Genomic DNA, 20,626 nt, shown 5'->3' on the forward strand with positions numbered 1-20,626 from the left:
ACTCACTTGGTCGGGCCGCCTTGCCTCGTTCAAGATGCTACTTTTGCCCCAGATTTTATATATATTTTGAACTCTGGTTATCCCAATACCCCGCAAAATCTTGGCGTCGCTACAGGCGGCACTCAAGTGCTTAGTATGGAGAGGCAGGAAACCTAGAAGTGCTCATTCATTCCTGATCAAGCGTTGGTCTGCAGGGGGAATGGGCATGATTGACATCAAGGACTACCTTGTGGCTACCCATTTGGCCCCATTGAGGCACTGGGTGGACCCAACGTTCCCAACGGTATGGAGCAACATGGAGGCTGAGATCTGCTCTCCCCTCCCCCTGCGGATGATGCTTTTGGCGGATATGTGGAGCCCCAGAACACTGAAAGTGCTCCCTGTCTCGGTCCAGGCTTCTCTTTTGGCCTGGCGGGAGTTCAGGGCGAACGCGCTCCAACCCTCCCTGATGACAAGAGTACCGGTTCCAATGGAGGTGTTGGAACTTGCTATCCCCCACACCTCACTCGGACACTGGACTAGTAGAGGTATAACCACCGTAGACCACATCTTGTCGGGAGATAGTTTGAAATCATTTGCCAGCCTGCAGGAAGAATTTTCGCTCCCACCCACCGAACACTACTTGTATCTCCGCATAGCTCACTTCTTTCGTTCCCTAGCTACGCCTCATATATATGTACCAACACAGGGTTGGAAGTTCCTAATGGGCGGCTTACGCTCGGTCAAGGGAACATCCCTCTTCTACAACTCCCTTCAACACAAAGAGGAATATAGTAAAACAGTCCCCTTTCTGAAATGGGAGAAGGACCTGGACACCACGTTCACTGATAAGCAGTGGCAAGCAGCTTTTCGGTCCGTACGACAATCCTCGTCGTGCACTAACCACTGGGAATTGTCGCAAAAGATAAATCTGAGATGGTATCTTACACCGTATAGATTGTCTAAATTTATAACTGATTGCTCGCCTCTATGTTGGAGGGGATGTGGTGAGGTGGCCCATATCACCCATGTGTTTTGCTCCTGTGGACACCTGAGGAGCTTCTGGAACAAATTGTTCTCCATAATCTCCAGTGTTACTGGGGTGCTGACCCGCCCCTCTCCAGCATTGGCTATATTAAACATAGGGACTGAGGCCTTTCCTCTAGATTGCTGCAATGTGGTCACTCACATATTGCTGGCTGCCCGCACCATCATAACTAGACAATGGAAATCAACGGCGGTTCCTAATGCCTCAGAAGCTATCGCGTTGGTAAAAACTAACTTCGCCTATGAAAAGCTGCTTGCCTACAAGTCGGGACGGGGTGTCAGGTTTGACAAAATTTGGTCCAGGTGGACCTCTTGGGCATCGGACAAACACTGATTACATGTTTATATGATTGCTAGAACTCATTGGTGCTATGCTGACCTACTGTTGTTTTTGTTATTTTTATTATTATTTTTGGTGTTTATTGTCATTGCAAGGCATACACTGCCTTCAAATATAGGACTCTATCAAGTAGTCATGTCATATGGCAGAGGCCCTAGGTATGTTTGCCTGGAAACATCCCGGTTGTTGTACTCAAGCTCTCCTGGTACCCCCCCTCCCTCTTTTTGTATGATGTTTGCCTAACTCTCTTCCTCTCCCCCTACTACCCCATTTCCACCCTCTCTCCCTCTCACTTCCGCTACTCTTATCCTTCTTCTATCCTCTATCTTCCCCCCCTATCGCTTCTTGTCTTCCCCCCTCTTCCTCCCCCCTACCCCCACCTCCTTCCCCGCTCCCGTCCCATCTCCCTCCCACCCCCCCTCCTACTCTCTTCCTATACCCCCTCTCCATTTCCTCTTCCCCCCAGTCAATCTACTCCCCTCCCCTCTCCCTCCTCCCCCCCTCTCCCTCCTCCCCCCTCCCCTCCCCCCGCTCCTTCTAGCCCACTCCCCCCTTCCTCTCAACCCTTCCTCAGCCCTCTTAGCCTCCCTTTCCATCCACCTCCACCACACTACTGTACGTATCCTCATCACGTTGGCCTTCCCTATCTACCCTCCCTATTCGATAGCCTTTCTCGATTTTAGAATCGCAAACGACGCCTATTACAAGACCTATGTTGTTTATATCACAAATTTGGACAGGGAGTAAGAGAATATGGACAGGGTACCGAGAGAGAGCAAATGTGATTTCACATATCTCTGAGTTTCTAAATGTATTTATATACACTGCCTTTGACCATGTTAAGATGTTAATCGGCGATGATGTTATTCGGCTGTATGTTATTCTGTTGTATGCCAATATCACAATATCATTCTACTGTGTATACCATGATAGACTATGCAATGACTTTGGTTATGATTATGTTTGTTTGTATCTCCTAAAAATCAATAAAAATTTTTCAATGGAAAAAAAAAAGAAAGGGGTCACGCTGGTCTCTGTGCATTGAAAGGGGGCACGCTGGCATCTCTGCATTGAAAGGGGGCACGCTGGCATCTCTGCATTGAAGGGGGCACGATGATCTCTGCATTGAAGGGGGCACGCTGGTCTCTCTGCATTGAAAGGGGGCACACTATACCATGATTACTGAAGGCCCCTTTCCACTTTTGTGACCTCAAAGTCACGCAATTTTGTACAGCGTTTTTTTTGCCGCAAAGCAATGCCTATTACATTTTTCTGTTTGCGCCCCCCCCCCCCAAAATTTGTGAGCACCAGCCACCACTGCCGGTTACCCCTGTAGGGGTACCTTGATCTGGTGAGTGCGACATTTACTAGGGGAGCACAACAGGACTCACCTGCACGCGTGACCTTAAAGAGTTTCACTTTATCCTCCGGATTTTGGGATCTGTTTGAAACAATCCTTTCCATATTATGGACTTTTAATAGTGGTGTGTTATCTGAAAAATGTTACCTAATTGTCTGTGATCCTGTTCCAAAAGTTTCAACACCAGCTGTGTCACTGGCCCCAAAGATGCATGGAGGTCAGGTATTTTTTTTTTTTTTAAATTCAAGGTTAATTTTTGTTTAGCATCAGTTCTCTAGATTTGGTGCTCTCTGAATGCCTAAATAGATCTTTCAAGGGTCCTAGGCTGATCAAACTCTGGGAGATATGCAGCAGCCTAAAGTAGCATAGTGTCAGAAATTAGGGGAGACATGCCTGTGCACTTAATATGAATGAAAAAAAATAAATAAAAAAATGGGTATTTCTTGGTGGAGGACTTACTTGTGGCCTGGTGGCTAGTTGGATTCCAGAGGCTGGTGAGCTGAAAGGTTCCCTGGTTTCCCCTTTAGTGGTGTCCACGACCGAGACGTTCAGTCTCCTCAGGCTAGAGGAGAATGGCGTCTCTATGGATCTCCGGAGTCCTTATGTACGCATCGCGCATGCGCGATCCCACGCAGCGCGATGTCTCGCATCCCCAGGCATTCAATGCTCTTGCCGGTATGTGGGATTTTGCTTAACGGAGCGCCGCCGACATGGATGGCTGCATGGTGACAGGGCTACCTGTCACTTCAATCACCTGATGGAACTGCACCAACTACGAGGATTTTCAACAAGAATCAGATGCCTTGACAAAATGACTGCTCAAAAGAGGTTATACAAAGTCATGCCTCAAAAAAGTGTTCAATAGAGTTAGAACTCAGGAACGGCAAAAAATACTTTTCAAGAAAGGACCAAGATCAGTCCCTGAAGAAGAAAAATAAACACCACGTATCATATTAAGATACACTAACCAACATTGCCAGATAAAAAAAATCCTAAAGAAAAATTGGACCATCCTCACCCAGGATACCACAACTAAAGATCTAGTCCCCAGTATACCGGCCATTACATTCAGGAAAGCGGGCTCAATTAAAGACACCCTCGTTCAGGGTGAATATAAGGATAACCCTAAGAGAGACCCATGCAAAGACAAGGGTACATACCCTTGCGGGAGCTGCACGCAATGCCGCGTAATATGCAGAAGCAAATCTAAAACATTACCCAATGGGGAGATCTTTCAGGCCAGGCACTTCGCAAATTGTAGAACTAAAGGAGTGGTATATTTAATGGAGTGCGCCTGTGGGGCCTTTTACGTGGGGAAAACCCGCCAAGAATTTGGCAAAAGAGACAACAAACACGTCCAAAGCATGACAATCAGGAATTTTTACCTCCCACTTGGGCGACATGTCACCCACACACATAATAACAAAATGCCCAGAGTAACTTTCATGGCCCTAGATAGGGGACTGGAACAAAATCCTCCTTCAACGTGAAATTCGCTAGATAAGATGCCTTCATGCTACAACACCCCCGGGTCTAAACGACCATGAAAGTTACCGTCCCTTCCTGGAGGGCTTCTCCTCCGGGAAAACGGACTAATGGAATAGGACCATCTATCCACCCCCTGACACAATTTCCATCTGAAGAGCTGTATAGCTCCACCCCACCCCAACAACATCAGTACCCAATAACTACCCCAAGGTTTAGGGTATGATTACTGTTATTTATATACTTATTTACTTCTTACACACACTGTGTATATATATATTAATTATTCACACGTTGTGTGTTAATACTGTTTACTTGATATGCATTTTTGCTCTTATTCTTTATTATGACTATATATGTTTAATATTAGTTTGCTTCCCTCCCCCTGTGTGACCAATTGTTTAAACTGTGCATATTGATAGCTTTCAATGTTGGGCAGGAGATGGGTGACCCCCACCAGACACAACCCCAAGACTGCACCCGACACGATAAGCCCCAGCAGGGGCTTTTGTTTTGCTGCACCAACACCCTTCTTCCATCTTCAGGTGCTTGAAGTGACAGGTAGGCCTGTCACCATGCAGCCATTCGTGTCGGCGGCGCTCCGTTATGCAACATCCCACACACCTGCGAGAGCATTGACTGCGCGCGCATGCGCAGTAGCTCTCGTACGGCGGAGGCCTGGGGATGCGAGACATCATGCTGCGTGGGATCGTGCATGTGCGATGCGTACATAAGGACGCCGGAGATCCATAGAGACGCCATTCTCCTCTAGCCTGAGGAGACTGAACGTCTCGATCGTGGACACCACTAAAGAGAAAACCAGGGAACCTTCAGCTCACCAGCCTCTGCAATCCCACTAGCCACCAGGCCACAAGTAAGTCCTCCACCAGGAAATAACCATTTCTTATTTTTTTTTTTTTCATTCATATTAAGTGCACAGGCATGTCTCACCTGCATGGAATAAAAAACAAAAAACAAACATATCACAATAAGAAATAAAAATTCTAAAAACACTAAAAGACCAGTATGGCAAGGGGAGGGGGGGGGTGAAAGGAAGAAAGGCCTGTCTTCCATCCTTACAAAGATAGATACAATATACACATGTTAAAGAGCTCCAAAAATATGGGAAGAGGGAAAGGGGATGGTGGTAAGGGAACAGAGGTCACATTATAAAATCGTATTAATTTCCAACTCTTCGTTGAGTCCCCCAGGGGACAAAGATTCAAGGTGAATATCCAGAAGGTTTCCCTGCGACACATGGTCTGAAAACGTTCAGCAACTGAGTCGCAGGGGGAATGGTCTCAATGACCCAAACACGCAAGCCCTCAGTGGACTTGTGGTGTAAGAGAAAGTGTTTGGGAACACTGTGTTCGTCGGAACCTTTCTCTATGAGTCTCCTGTCCCGAGCACCTGTTTGTCGATGCTGGATTTCCTTTATGTAAGTGTCTCAGAATACATTTTGCCCTTACTTTTACCAATTCCTGACCTGGCGCCCTTGTTTCCTTTTTCATTAACGCACAGCAAGGTATACTGAAGAGTGTTTATGAAGCTAAAACATGTTTGAAACTGTTTACAAGATATTGCAAGTTTATTACAATGTCACTAATTTCATATTTGTTCACTTTTTAGAATTTTGGTGATATCCTTGAAAAAGGCTCTTTTTACATAGCCGAAACGCGTCGGAAACCCTTTGTTTCACTCACATCCTCAGCAATTTTCAGCACGGATGTCTCTATAGTAAACATCAGGAATCACCTTTTCTGCACAAAGTGATATGGAACCATGCGGCCCTGCCGCTAATGTTTGTTACAATTGTATAGTATAAGTCTAAACGTTTTTTCAAATTTTGTAATTTGTACAATAAATTATATTGTTTTATGAAAATACCTTGCCTACACAATCCCATCTTTTTTGGTTTGAGGAACCAACTCATTTGCTTTGTTATATATATTAGGAATGATGGCAACTCAAACACTCCAAAAGCTCCAAAGGCAACTTCTGATCCAAACATCTTGGAGAACTAAGCACAGATCATCTGTGAATGTCGGCTGCCTCAGACCCTTCTGTCTCTTCATGTCATCCCAGACGCACTCCATGATGATGAGTTCAGGGTTCTGTGGGGGCCAAACCATCACTTTCAGGACTCTGTTGGGGGCCAAACCATCACTTCCAGGCCAATCACATGCTTCCCTGATGGTATGGCATGAAGTATCTGCCTGTATTTCTCAGCATTTGCTCCATTTGCAAAAATGCAGCCCCAAACTTACAGGGAACCTTCACCATGCATCAGTAGTTTCAATAGACACACACAGCACAGCTCAGGATTGTGCCTGAAATCTAATGGCTTCCTATGGTGGCACATGAACAAGAGGAGGTGCCCAGGGCTACGGCGGGGGACCCCGGAAGAGGAGAACTGGGGCTTTCCTGTGCAAAACCATTACACAGAGCAGGTAAGTATAAAGTTTTTTTTTGTAAAAAAAAAAAAAAACTTTTTCACTTTAACTGCTTGCTGACGGCAGCAAGGCGGCTCTTCTGCACAAGATCATGTACCTGTACGTGATCCTGCACTTCCAGGTCTGGGTGGCGCACGTGTGATTGGACACAGCGGAAGCCAATCAGCTGGTCCGGCAGACCTGCTGATCGTTCAGGACAGAAGCAGAACAGCGGTCTGCCTATGTATATAAAGCATATTGCTGTTCTGTCAGTAGAGAGGGTAGTGACCCTGTGTTTCTTCAAAGCAGTAACACAGATCCCTGCCTTCCCATAGCACAAGCACCTCTCGCACATTTAGTAAGCAAATTTTAGGCACACATTTAACCCTTTGATTGCCCCTGATGTTAACCCCTTCCCAGTCAGTGTCATTAGTACAGTGACAGTGTATATTTTTAGTACTGATCACTGTATTCCTGTTACTGGTACCCAAAAAAGTGTCAAAAGTGTCACTTAGGGCCTAATTCACTAAGAAGGAGGAGAAGAAATGTTCGCTCTCCATTTAATTACCCCTATTTAGAGTAATAGTGGGGGTCGCGGTCTCATAACTGGCAATTCCTATTCAGCTATGATTATTTGTGTATATGTATGCCAATAAACCATTGTTATATGGGATGTGTTCTATCTCATATGCGGCTATTTGTTTTTATTAAAATTATTGTTTATAGTCTGTTTTCTTCTTTTACTAACAAATGCTTTTCTGAATGATTAATACAGTATAATGTCAGCTATTCCGTAAGGCTACATATATTTTTTATGTATAGTTATGTATCTGTATGGGTTTTAACTTTTATATTTCCTATTAGGAGACTATAGAGTTCTCTAATTATCTATGTTCATTTTTTAATCATACTAAACTTTTAGGGACAATTAATTGTACTCAGCACATTGGCGTAGTGGTCTCCGCTCATGGGCAAAGACTACTTAGGTCATGAGCTCTAGTCCCAACCATGCTAAAACCCTGTGTGTTCACTGGTGTGCAATTATTTTTTTTCCACATAGCAATACTTTTGCTAAATCACATACAATTGCATGCACACGAGCATGCATATTAGGGAAACATCTATGCAGATGTGGCAGTGGCAATTAGGCGTTTGCCTAGTTTTAGCATTCGCAGCTGACTAAAATTTATGTAGGAGATGGCATGGCTGGGTTTTTAACCCATAATTCCAGTGTTTAGCAGAGCACAATTGTCCTTAGAATATTAAGTAGTACCATACTTTATTAATGAATTAGTGTAAATATTGAGAATATTTATTGTGCTCAAACGCAAGATCAGTGTAAAATTGTCACCAATTTTTAGCTGCGACTTGTTTTGGTAATATTTATGTTTCTTATTAATGTAAGAGTTATATCTCTTTTATATATTTGGCAGACTTTGGTATTGTCTCATTTCTTTTTTTTTTAAAGTTGTAAAAATCTGACAATTAGGGTACCCATGTTCGTCAAGCCTGGGCAAAAAAAAAAAAAATGAATCAAAAAAAAGGATTAAACAAACGTTTACTACCACATTAGGAAGTGAACCAGTCTGCCTCCTAATGGGTGGCGAGTTTCCTATTTCAAGCTTCTTTTGCTGATTCTTCAATTCTTGTATGAAAAAAAAAAAGTTGTCTTTTTTAAGTAGTGTGTCACACCATTGAGCAGGTGGGCTTCGGCTTCATTTAGTCTATAGTCTTAGTATTTCCGGTATTTTGCCTTGAAGTCACCGGTATTCAGGCGAGGATGAGGCAGATCCCCAAATGGCTGAGTGTTGTCATGAGCCAGAGCCCTAATGCTGGCAGCAATCCGGTCTAGATCTGGAGATGGAAACTTTGCACCTTCATCATCAGAATATTTGTTAGTCTGTCTTTTCTCTTTGAATCCCCACACCGGTACAGTGACTGGCAGAGACGTGGCATACTGCTGGAGATTGCGTTGTGGCAGAGGTTGCCCAGGGGCATCCTCAGTTAAACTTCCATCATCTGTACTTTCTTCTGGGTCAGATTCAAAGAAAGGTTCATAGTCTTGGCTGTTTTCTTCATCCATCATAAAGAGCCCTGTTGAGTCACTTGGAACACTGTCTGCCTTTTGCAGGTGGCTCTGCTTGTTGTAATCATAATCCTCTTCAGGTGAATTCAGAGGCGACAGCGGCTCAGGTAGCTGAGCCGGGGGCTTGGGTTTCTCATTGTCCTCCAGTGCAGTGAAGCCCTCCTTGCCATCGATAGAAGGGTAGCTCTTAGAGTAAGAGTTCTGTCTACCACTAGTGGTCTCTGTGTTGGTCTTGCTGATTGGTAGTGGGCTGGTAAAAGGAGTGGTTTTATGCACTACAGCAATGTCATCAATGTACCGCTGAGTGGCCTCTAGGAGCACCCCATTGCCATGAACATGATAGCCATAAGGGGGCACAATCTTTGATTTATAAGCAGTTATTAGCACAATGTCATTTCCAGTCTGTCAACGGTATTTGTCCGCGGCATTGATCAAGGCTTCCCAGGCCTCCTTGTGGTTGTCAGCCATGTCAGTCATGATTGAGATCTATCAAACCCTGGCTCTCTCCTGCAGTCCTCACTCTCAGCCCCCTGGGGTCGCACAGCTGCAAACGTCACACCGCCCTGTCTCATTTCTATTTTTGCAAAATATTGGGTTTTATCTGTTTATTCTGTTTTCTCTGTAATCCTGGTACTTCTTTAAGTTATAGGTTGAATTGTATTCAGCGCAGTGACAATCTTCAGCACTCACTGTTAGCGGCACTTAGGTCATAAGTTCAAATCCCAACCATGCTAGCAGCTGCATAAATGTAGCTCTGGTGAATCTGTAAGCGCAGGAATGATTGCACAATTGCAAAGCAGCAAACTGCACAGTAAAATGTATTCAATACTGTGGGATTGTTTCAATTTTACACATTGATGATATTCTTGTCTCATAAAATACCATTGCATACATTTAAAGCATTCAAATTCTGTTCACAATCATGCTGATGTGGCGGTGGTAATTAGACATTCACCTTTTTAAGAATATCTTTCATTTTCCAATTTAAGCATAATGGAGGTGATGCCATCTTAGGGATTTTAACCCATGGTCTGAGTATTTATAGGTAGGAGTGCTAACCACTAAGCCATTGGGATCAGTACAATTATACTTAGAATATGCAGTAGTCCCATGATTCACTAATGAACATAGATCAAAAGTATCTATATTCTCCTCAAATACAAAATCATTACTAAATTCATATACATTATGAGATGTGACTTGTTTTGCTGGTTCAGTATTTATATTCTTAGCATTGATGTTAGAGTTATAGCTTTATTATTTATATGTCAAAAGTTTGGAAAGTCTCATTCATATTTGAGGAGAATGTTGAGTTCTATTTATATATGTTCATTCCGTGATCATGGTACTACTTTATATTCCACATATAGCTAACCTTCTTTTTTTTTTTTTTTTTTCCAAACAAGTTTATTTCAATTAGCAAATCAGGGAATACAAGGTTTAGCTAACCTTCTTTGTGTGAAAGTAGAAAACATTCTATGGCCAACAGCTCTCACAGCCACTCTAATATTTACCTGAGTCCCATCATGATCCAATAATGGGCACAAGAGCCTTGGCTGTATGGGTACTCTCCCTCCTCATTTCCTGTGACAGCAATGGCTGCTATTGGCTCCCATTGTATAGGGTGGGGGAGGGGGCAGAGCTATGACTGTGTGGGGACGGCCATCCACAGCAGTGGCTCATGAGCAAGGCTGTTTGGGTCCCCACAGAACAAGATGCTTGCTCTGGGGGCACTTGATGGGAGGTAGGGGCCAGGAACTCCAGCGTCAGCACACAAGAAAAAAAAGGGTCAGTTTTGTTCTGTTGCAATCCACTGCAGTGAGCAGGTTATTTAAACATGTATCTTTTTTACACAAACCCTAACACATAGGATACGATTTAAATACACGCCTGTGATGCATGTCAGTACATCAACACAGGCTTCCCAGAGTATGTGCCATGCTTTCCACCCAAGATGTTAATTGGCTGAAAAATAGATATACATTTAGATACTTAGCAGAGTTTATTGTTCCTACTAAAGTAACAGGTGGCACAGACACAAGCAAACATCTGCCATGTGTTCTCCTCCCTCTCCACTCTTTGAAATTGCCACACAGTTTGGATTTGAGTTTAGTGTTATTGGCCAAGCAAACTGTTTGTCATGTTTGCCACACTAGCTAGAGGGTCAGATACAACTGGCAGATGTTTATTAGCATTTGTGTCCCTGTGAGTGATAACCCCGCAAAGTAGGAATTTATTACACATTCTCTATCTCTAGCTATGTTGTAATACGTACATGTAAAGTATCCAGAAACCAGCTGATTCCAGGTGGCAATCCCAGCATTGATGCTCTGCCATCTGGGGACTGGCAGCTGATGGACCTCTGGCTCCTTCTCCTCAGTCAGCTCCCAAGAATCATCCATGGCCATGCACATGTTGTGCAAGATGCAACAAGTGAGGATAATCCTGAAAGCCATTGGAGGAAAGAACAGCAGCTCCCCCCTGGGCCTGGCCAAGCAGAGAAAGCAGGACTTGAGCAGGCCAATATTAAGCTACACAATGGACCAGCTTCTCCGCAGGGCACTATTATAACAATGCTGTGGCTGGCCCAGGGGGTACCTGATTGGAGCCATCAGCCACATCAGCTGTGGATAACCAGCATCCCCTGGGAACAAAAAAAAAAAATGTTAGTCCTTTCCATCATGTGACCTTAGATGCCTGTAAAAAAATGGGAGACAATGGGGAATGTATTGGCCCAACCTGGTGATCTATGTATCTAGGTGTGTGCCTAAATAAGCCTAGACATTTCTTTGGTAACAAATCTTACACTATGTTGAGCCAAAACAAACAGTGACTCACTCCTGAAAAGAACTCCTTGTTGATGTGGTAATACCATTGTAATAACTAATGTGTTTAGCTTGTGTGGAGGTGGAAAGTCTTTACAGCTTGGGGTACCACATGAATTTTGCTGTCTTTAGCCAACATCTATAATGTTCCTGGGATGAGCTGACAGGCTGGGTGCACACAAGCAGATTCACATCTAGGCTTGTGATCAACCAGGGTGGAAATATGTTGATTCTAAATCTGTTTCTTCCTATAGAACCACTAAATTAACATAACATGTCTGTATGTAACCTTACAGTTTATGTTCTTCCCAAAAAACAATACTGTACCAATAAGCCCCCCGTGTGGCTTTTGACCACTTTCAAACTTCCGGAAGAGGCCGCTCTGCTCAAGGATGAAGGCATCATGGCACGACCTGACCTGGGATGTTGAGGGATTGCTTGCGGTTTCCGATAGTTTGCTTCACATCTCTTGGGGGGCCTAATTGCCATGTGCATACAATCAATGGCCCCCAGGATTTGTGGCATTTGTGCCCGGCAGTAGAAAGCCACCGTCAGGTCATTTCACTCGTCTTCATTTTGTGGCCAGTGGATAAATTGTGGCACAAGGTCAAGAATGGCATCTATGTCCTTCATAAACACACTGGACACCGTGGGTTGGCTTTTACCCATAATATTTCCTAAAGTGGCTTGGAAGCTGCCACGACCCAAGATGTTCAAAGTTGCCAGCAATCTGACCATGCCTGGCACAGCATGACAGCGAACTGTGGAGGAAGAGATTTTATCCTGTATGAGCTGATAGAGGTGTAGAAATGCTTCTCGCTCTAAGCAAAACCTGCTACGGATATCAGAATGGAATGTATTGCTAATGTGGTGTTGAGAAATATTTGTGTGTGTCATGTGCCTGAAAGGAGACTGAATTGACGAGGTTGGCCTCTCTTATATCTCCCGCCCAGGCCCCACTGAAGGTGAGACAGAGGGTGCCAAGGGACAGGAGGGACACGAGTGCCTGTGGGTGTTGATTGCAGAACCTGCAGCAGGGTATGCGGCTCAGAGGAGGCTGAAGAACCAGAGAAGCAGGAACAGCTGTTATGTTCGGAGGACTTGTCCAGACTTAAGGAGCACTCCGCTTATGTTGATGGTTCAGGAAAGGCAGCTTGTCAGGATTCCGGAAACTGGAACATACAGCAATGTATGAGACAGGTGCAGCAGACAGCCAGGCAAGCACTCGGGTAGCTCTGAGAGCCAGGATCAGAGGCAGGATCAGAGTTTCAGGAATAGCCGGGGTCATCAATAGGCGGGCAGCAGGGTACCAAGTCATGTGCAGAGCCAAAGTCGGGAACGGAGCCGGGTCAGGTTTAACAGAAAGGCAGAAGCGGAATCCAAGGTCAAGACCAGAACATGCTAGGTCAGCGACGGGGAAAGCATACATGAACAATGAGGACACAGGGTACAGCTGAAGATCAGTCAGCAAAGGAAATGGGAATGAGCTCCCTTTAAATAGCCCGTCTGGCGCCAAGAGGTATTGTGTGTGCGCATTCGCGTTTGCGCACTCTCGTGTGCGCGAGAACGCCAATTAGCCATTCTTCTGGAAATACCTTGCGCATGGGCATATCCATGCTCCAGAGGTCTCACAGGTATTCCCTGACAGTGTGACACCGGATTATGCAATTAACATTTTTTTTTCAGTGTTGCCCTAAATCTGTGTGGCTCAAAAAAGACGAGATGCTTTGATTTTGTAAGACCAGGGTCTAATCTTCATTCACTTCTAACCATTATGTAGCAATTCTAACACATCTGCTTCCTTGCTGGCTGTTAGTCATCAATGGGTCCCCTGTTTAAGATTCATACCACAACCATAACTCTGTTCTTTTGGAGTGTGTTAGCAAGTGCCCTGTGTTCCCTGCAAAACAGGAGGAAACCAGTTTGGAATGTTCGGGCCCAGTGCTTGATCCATTAAACCATGATTAAAAATGGCAGATAATCCTTACAGCCTAATGTTTGTTCCTAATCAATTTCTTGGCCTTTTTAGTAGAACATCACCTCATAAAGGAGCAGCTGGAGCTGGCGAGGATTTTGCATCCAATGCTGGGGTATGTGATCTGACTTAACAAGGTGGACATGTCCAAAGAAAATGTTAGTGGTGTTGCTTGGATGTGGCCTACATCTATACTTTTTAATTTGTGTAGGGACATTCAGGCACTGCACCAACAAATCCACCTGCAGCTGATGAAGCAGAGTCTGAACGTAAGAATTTTCACTTTTCTATGTCCCAAAAAGGTTCCTACAATTAGAGACCAATTACATTCCTGCCAGGCTAGGATTTGCAAAGGCAATCTTGATGTGTGCCTAGGCTTTTGGTGGGGTGGAGCATTGCTTAGTCAGGATTTTCTATCAGTTTGGTGCATGTTCCACGTATGTGGTATAGTAGGTCACTTTGTTGAAATCACAAGAATGAAGCTAGCAGTCTAGGGCAAGATTTGATGTCCAAACTGGTCAGCCATTGTAATGTTTGAAACAATGATATAATGGGAAGTCATTATCTTAAGTGTTCCTAACTTGCGTACATGACCATGAGGAAGTGCTTTTGGAAGTCCATCCACCTGTCCTACTGTATGCTTGTGGTGTTTCTGATGTGAAACTATTTTTGGAGTACCTTCTAATTGTGTTTTTTTTGTTTGCCTTTTAGCCCACCCCCATCCATGCATCTGGCCCCCTAATCTACATGCAGGGCACCGGATGCATGGATTCCAATAGGGGATTTCTTTTTTTTTTTGAAGCACGTGATTAGAGTCAGAGGCTCTAATAGGCTTCAATAAAGGGTGGGCTCGGGGCGCACAGCACTGTGCCCTGAGCCCACCCAGTTGTATGGCAATAACGAATAAATATTCGCTATTGTCACACTGATTATCCTCTCAGCCAATCAGGGAGAGGGTTGTGAGACCCCTTTCTTGATTGGCCAACAGGAGAAGTGATCTTACTGGTCACTGGCCAGGAAGAGAGATTAGACACATGGCTGGAGGAGAGGCACAGCGGTTCAGCAATCCAGCACTCCCCAGCTCAGACTGGAGGAAGAAGGAGGTAAGGAGGGAGGCCTTTTGGGGGGTGGGTAATATGGTGTGTTGTTTTGCCTGCCTGCCTGCTGGCCGGCCCTCCTTCAGTCCATCAGGAGAAGGGGGGTGGTGTGTTGGTTTTCCGCCCCCCCCCCCGAATTACCGAGCACCAGTCGCCACTGCTTTTAGCCAGCATTGGATGCAGCTGGATCGGCACCACTCCCTCCTCATCAGAATCCACTGGTCAATCTTGGGTGAGAGGCTGGTTGCCCGGATAGAGAGAGTAACTGTACCATCGTGGGACAATGACGGACAAGAAACTAGCAGTCGTGTTCCAAAAGCTGCAGCATACTGCCAAGTTTGCTCCAGTGACGAGGAGGGAGGGGATGATGAGGTCATTGAGATTTATTGTTGGTCTTGCTCGTGCGGCATATTACACACTTGCCACATCTAAAAAAGCCTTTTTGGTCAAGAAATGTGACCGTTTTTGGTAGGTGGGTCCGGGACATTTTTGACAATTTTATCTTTTAAAATTGGGGGTCTCCTATAAATGAACTGTTCCTGACAATGTCATCCTTAGTGACCCAGAGTACTCAGAATCTCATGCCTCCTCAAACTTACACTGCATGGGCTCCCTGATGCTACAAAGCCTTCGAAAGGACCCCAGGATTCGTGGTTGTAAGGAGAGGGATCATTAATGATTGGAAAACCTTCTTGATCCACGTTACAATGGTAAAGTTGCAGAGCTCATCCTGCCTTTGCAGAGGGAGCAGAGGATGAAACATCTTGAGGGCGCCTTGAAGAAAAAATTGTGTAACACCTTTCCAGACACTAGAAAGTTAACATTTCCTGGACAACATGTTTCTGAGAGTGAGCAAGAAAACAGCGCTTGCAAAAAATTAATATTGGTGATGTAACTATCAAAAATGAATATGTTTTACCAGTGCTAATAATAATTAAAGTGCAATAGTGCCAAATGTAACCATAATTTGTGCAAATTAGCACAAATTAGCAGTTGCAAAAATACTAAAATATCATGTGCAAATACTGATAAAAAATCAAATAGAGTTGTACAAATTTGTAATATAAAGTATCAAGGTGCAGTCCAATAAAAGTGCAAAAAAACAATAATTTGTGCAAATTAATAGACAATTGCAAAAATATTGAAAAAAATGTGCAAATACTGATAAAAAGTCCAATAATTATTAAAAAAGAATAGCGCGCAAATGCAAAAGAAATAACTACCAAATCTGAAGACAATGCATAAATAAAAATGGGGGTTTGGTCCCACCATATGGCCATATCGTGCTCAAGCCCACTACTGCGTCAAAGTACCCCATTATCAGTGGGTCCTACACTATCCATGAAAAAGAGATGAATCCAGCCTTTCTAACCCTTGGAGATAATACTCCTTGCTGGGAAGGATGTGCAAATGCACTACAGGGGACTCCTCCTATATCCACTTGATGGTGGACACTGATTGAGTACAGGTGTGTGTGTGGGGGGTGGGGAGGGTTGCTCAACCCCGATAGTCTGGTCAGACCGAATACATAATAAACAGGCAAAAAATTTGGGGGAGCATACCCATGTATTTCTAAAGCTGCTGCAGCTATGAACCAAAAGACATGTATATTAAAAAAGAATAGCGCGCAAATGCAAAAGAAATAACTACCAAATCTGAAGACAATCCATAAATAAAAATGGGGGTTTGGTCCCACCATATGGCCATATCGTGCTCAAGCCCACTACTGCGTCAAAGTACCCCATTATCAGTGGGTCCTACACTATCCATGAAAAAGAGATGAATCCAGCCTTTCTAACCCTTGGAGATAATACTCCTTGCTGGGAAGGATGTGCAAATGCACTACAGGGGACTCCTCCTATATCCACTTGATGGTGGACACTGATTGAGTACAGGTGTGTGTGGGGGGTGGGGAGGGTTGCTCAACCTCGATAGTCTGGTCAGACCGAATACATAATAAACAGGCAAAAAATTTGGGGGAGCATACCCATGTATTTCTAAAGCTGCTGCAGCTATGAACCAAAAGACATGTATATTAAAAAAGAATAGCGCGCAAATGCAAAAGAAATAACTACCAAATCTGAAGACAATCCATAAATAAAAATGGGGGTTTGGTCCCACCATATGGCCATATCGTGCTCAAGCCCACTACTGCATCAAAGTACCCCATTATCAGTGGGTCCTACACTATCCATGAAAAAGAGATGAATCCAGCTTTTCTAACCCTTGGAGATAATACTCCTTGCTGGGAAGGATGTGCAAATGCACTACAGGGGACTCCTCCTATATCCACTTGATGGTGGACACTGATTGAGTACAGGTGTGTGTGGGGGGTGGGGAGGGTTGCTCAACCTCGATAGTCTGGTCAGACCGAATACATAATAAACAGGCAAAAAATTTGGGGGAGCATACCCATGTATTTCTAAAGCTGCTGCAGCTATGAACCAAAAGACATGTATATTAAAAAAGAATAGCGCGCAAATGCAAAAGAAATAACTACCAAATCTGAAGACAATCCATAAATAAAAATGGGGGTTTGGTCCCACCATATGGCCATATCGTGCTCAAGCCCACTACTGCGTCAAAGTACCCCATTATCAGTGGGTCCTACACTATCCATGAAAAAGACTTTGACGCAGTAGTGGGCTTGAGCACGATATGGCCATATGGTGGGACCAAACCCCCATTTTTATTTATGGATTGTCTTCAGATTTGGTAGTTATTTCTTTTGCATTTGCGCGCTATTCTTTTTTAATATACATGTCTTTTGGTTCATAGCTGCAGCAGCTTTAGAAATACATGGGTATGCTCCCCCAAATTTTTTGCCTGTTTATTATGTATTCGGTCTGACCAGACTATCGAGGTTGAGCAACCCTCCCCACCCCCCACACACACCTGTACTCAATCAGTGTCCACCATCAAGTGGATATAGGAGGAGTCCCCTGTAGTGCATTTGCACATCCTTCCCAGCAAGGAGTATTATCTCCAAGGGTTAGAAAGGCTGGATTCATCTCTTTTTCATGGATAGTGTAGGACCCACTGATAATGGGGTACTTTGACGCAGTAGTGGGCTTGAGCACGATATGGCCAATATATGGTGGGACCAAGCCCCCATTTTTATTTATGGATTGTCTTCAGATTTGGTAGTTATTTCTTTTGCATTTGCGCGCTATTCTTTTTTAATATACATGTCTTTTGGTTCATAGCTGCAGCAGCTTTAGAAATACATGGGTATGCTCCCCCAAATTTTTTGCCTGTTTATTAAAAAGTCCAATAAACCTATACAAATTTATAATATAAAGTATCAAGGTGCAGTCCAATAAAAGTGCAAAAAAAAGTGCTTGAAGTGCTTCTGACATAAAGTACAATGGTGCTCCAAATAGTGCAAAGGTGCTCAAGTCCCTTTGGGAATCCACTCGCCAGAACCGATGGACCTTCATGGAAGGTCAAATGAACCTTATAGTAAATCCCCAGGACAGGACTCCTTCCAAAGAACCACCGTAAAAAAATTTCCTCTAGGCAGCAGGACTGATAGACCTTCATAGGAGGTCAAATGAGTCTTATGGTAGAACCACAGAATAAGAATCCTCCAAAAGAATCCCAGTGAAAACACCTTCCTCTGGACAGCTCAAACTAAAGGATGGATCGACATAGTGAAGCCCGTATATGTATATTTTATTATCTGCTTCATAGAATACTTGCAAGATTAAGATAAAAAGCATGCATGTATGAGAGAGATGATGAAATCACAATCCTTCCGGGAACGCAGCTGGCGTGCGTTCCACGGACTCCAGGAAGTGATGTAGTTGGTTTGCCGGGACCAGAAGTGCGTTGACGCGTTTCGCCCGCCTACAAGGGCGTTATCAAAGGTCTTACTCCTCTCCATGTTCTGTCTTGTTCCCAGCTTCCTTTGCTTGATCTCCCGTGTATGACCCCGGCTCTGTTACGATTACAATTTGTTTGTCCTGTTTTCTGTATATATTTGGTTTGAGCAGTTGTTCATTGTGTGTCACTATTGTTTGGTTATCTGGTTTGATTTACACAGTTTTCGTTTTCTGGAGGTGCATTTACATTTGTGTTATTCACTTATTTTTGAATAAACTATATTCTTTTACACTATATTTGTGCCCGATATTCTCTGTGGCAGTCCACACATTTCTGGTCACACCTGTTACTGACACCTGTCCTGCTTCCAACATGCTTTCTGAATGGACATTCAGTGCTGCTGGAGGTTTTGTGATGGATAAAAGAGTGTTTCTGTCCACAGACTTTATTGACCGGCTAACATTTATCAAAATGAATCAGTCCTGGATCAACAGCAGCTATCAAGCCCCTGATGCTGATGTAACTGATTGAATTTGCTAGGGATCTTGGATCCCTTGAAGACTGCCTATGCTGTCTATCCTATTCCTGAATCTTGATTATGCTAGCTTGTTCCAACAATGTTTTTGGTTTACGGCACCACCAACACCCAAGGCCCCACCAACACCCAAGGCATGTCATTTCATTTTTTGTATCTAAATATTAAGAGCAGAGCCTGTTCCTGTGCCCAGCAAGAGTAACTGTGAGGAGTTACAGTGTTCAGGCACCACCAACACCCAAGGCCCAATTTTTCTGCATCTGTATCACAGGTGCATGTCATTTCAATTTTTGTTTCTAATTTTTAACACCAGGGCCCATTCTGGTGCCCAGCAAGAGTAACTGTGAGGGGTTACAGTGTTCAGGCACCACTAGGGATGGGTGAAGGGTTTTGGCCTAAACATCGCCCATTTAGGTACTCACCTAACACCTGAACTTTCTCGGCACTTAGCGGGATGTTCACCCACCGAGCACACAGTCAGTAGGTTGTCAAGGCTTCCCTGCTGAGAAAACAAATGGTGTCACACGCGCCAAGGACCACCTCTAATTGTGAAATATAAAAAATATTAAATCAATAAGAAATAATTGCAAGTGATACTTTTAATGTATATGATGAGCAGCTGCTAGGCCCCCTCCTGCTACAGAGATAGACTGAATAAAAAAAAGGGGGGAAGGTGAGAACATGTACCTCCACAGGTCTGCGCTTGCTCAAATTAAACTAGGTGTATGAAATGGGCACCTAAAACCAAAATGTGGTGAGATATGTGCTATCGGACAGTGTTTAATATACTTTATGTGTTAAAGTAATTTTAAATAATAAAAATATTAGTGTGGTATAGTAAAGTCTTCAATACACACAAAAAAAAGTATACAAATAATAGAATATAGACGTGTATACCAAATACTTTGTATAATTGAGTGATACAGACTAAACTGATATATCAAACATAATTATATATTTGTACAAAAGGAAACAGTCCAAAAGTCCCAATTGGTCCAAAGACCAGATCAAAGTTCCAGACCAGATGGTCAAGGTGTTCTGTGAATCCCAGGAAAAGAAGACTGCACTACTACCTCTTACAAGGAATGAAGACCAAGGACACCACAAGTGCTGGGATGATGTTAGAAAAATTCACCAGATGACGTGGATCCTCTCCTGTCTTACAACAGAGGGGATCAGCCGAGCTTAGGTGGTCTCCCCCACCAAGGGATGTATCGTTGTCTCTTGGGTCCACTCGTGCCTCCTCTCCTCTTCCTTATTCCCAGAAGACTCAGCGTGTTTAGATGTGGGGAAAAAGGAATACAAAATCCTCATAGTGCATTCCAATAAAATTTATTGAAAAAAATATATTGGCAAAGAAATTGCATAAAAATCCCCAAAAAAAGTCCCAAAGGGTCCAAGGGAATAGCACAGTGACACGATATGTAGCACGGGAAAGGTAAATGCACCTTCCCGGGTTTAGACACGGTTGGAAGCACAGGGACAATGAGACAGACAGCGTGCGTTCCACTGCTAACCGGTCACGTGGTCTACCTGTGTTCCAAAATAACGCGTTTCGTCATCAACATATGACGTCTTCAGATCTTGGAAGATTAGAGGCGCTCATGTGAAAGGGGCCTTATGTGTTCCTTGTTCCTAAT

The 20,626-nt window shown here is 43.9% G+C and overlaps 1 protein-coding gene and 1 pseudogene across 2 annotated transcripts in view; one reads left to right on the forward strand and one right to left on the reverse strand.

The window, feature by feature from the left end:
• Positions 1–20,626, forward strand: part of LOC309569234 (tyrosinase-like) — a gene marked incomplete at its 3' end in the record, with an annotated part of 306,707 nt that overhangs the window by 237,457 nt on the left and 48,624 nt on the right. The window lies entirely within an intron of this gene.
• LOC309569520 (proline-rich AKT1 substrate 1-like) lies at positions 8,127–9,221 on the reverse strand (annotated as a pseudogene). The gene has a single exon. The product of its transcript is annotated as a proline-rich AKT1 substrate 1-like (transcript).

Source organism: Pelophylax lessonae (assembly GCF_965119305.1).
Source record: "Pelophylax lessonae genome assembly, chromosome: 13".
Classification (NCBI taxonomy): Eukaryota; Metazoa; Chordata; class Amphibia; order Anura; family Ranidae; genus Pelophylax; species Pelophylax lessonae.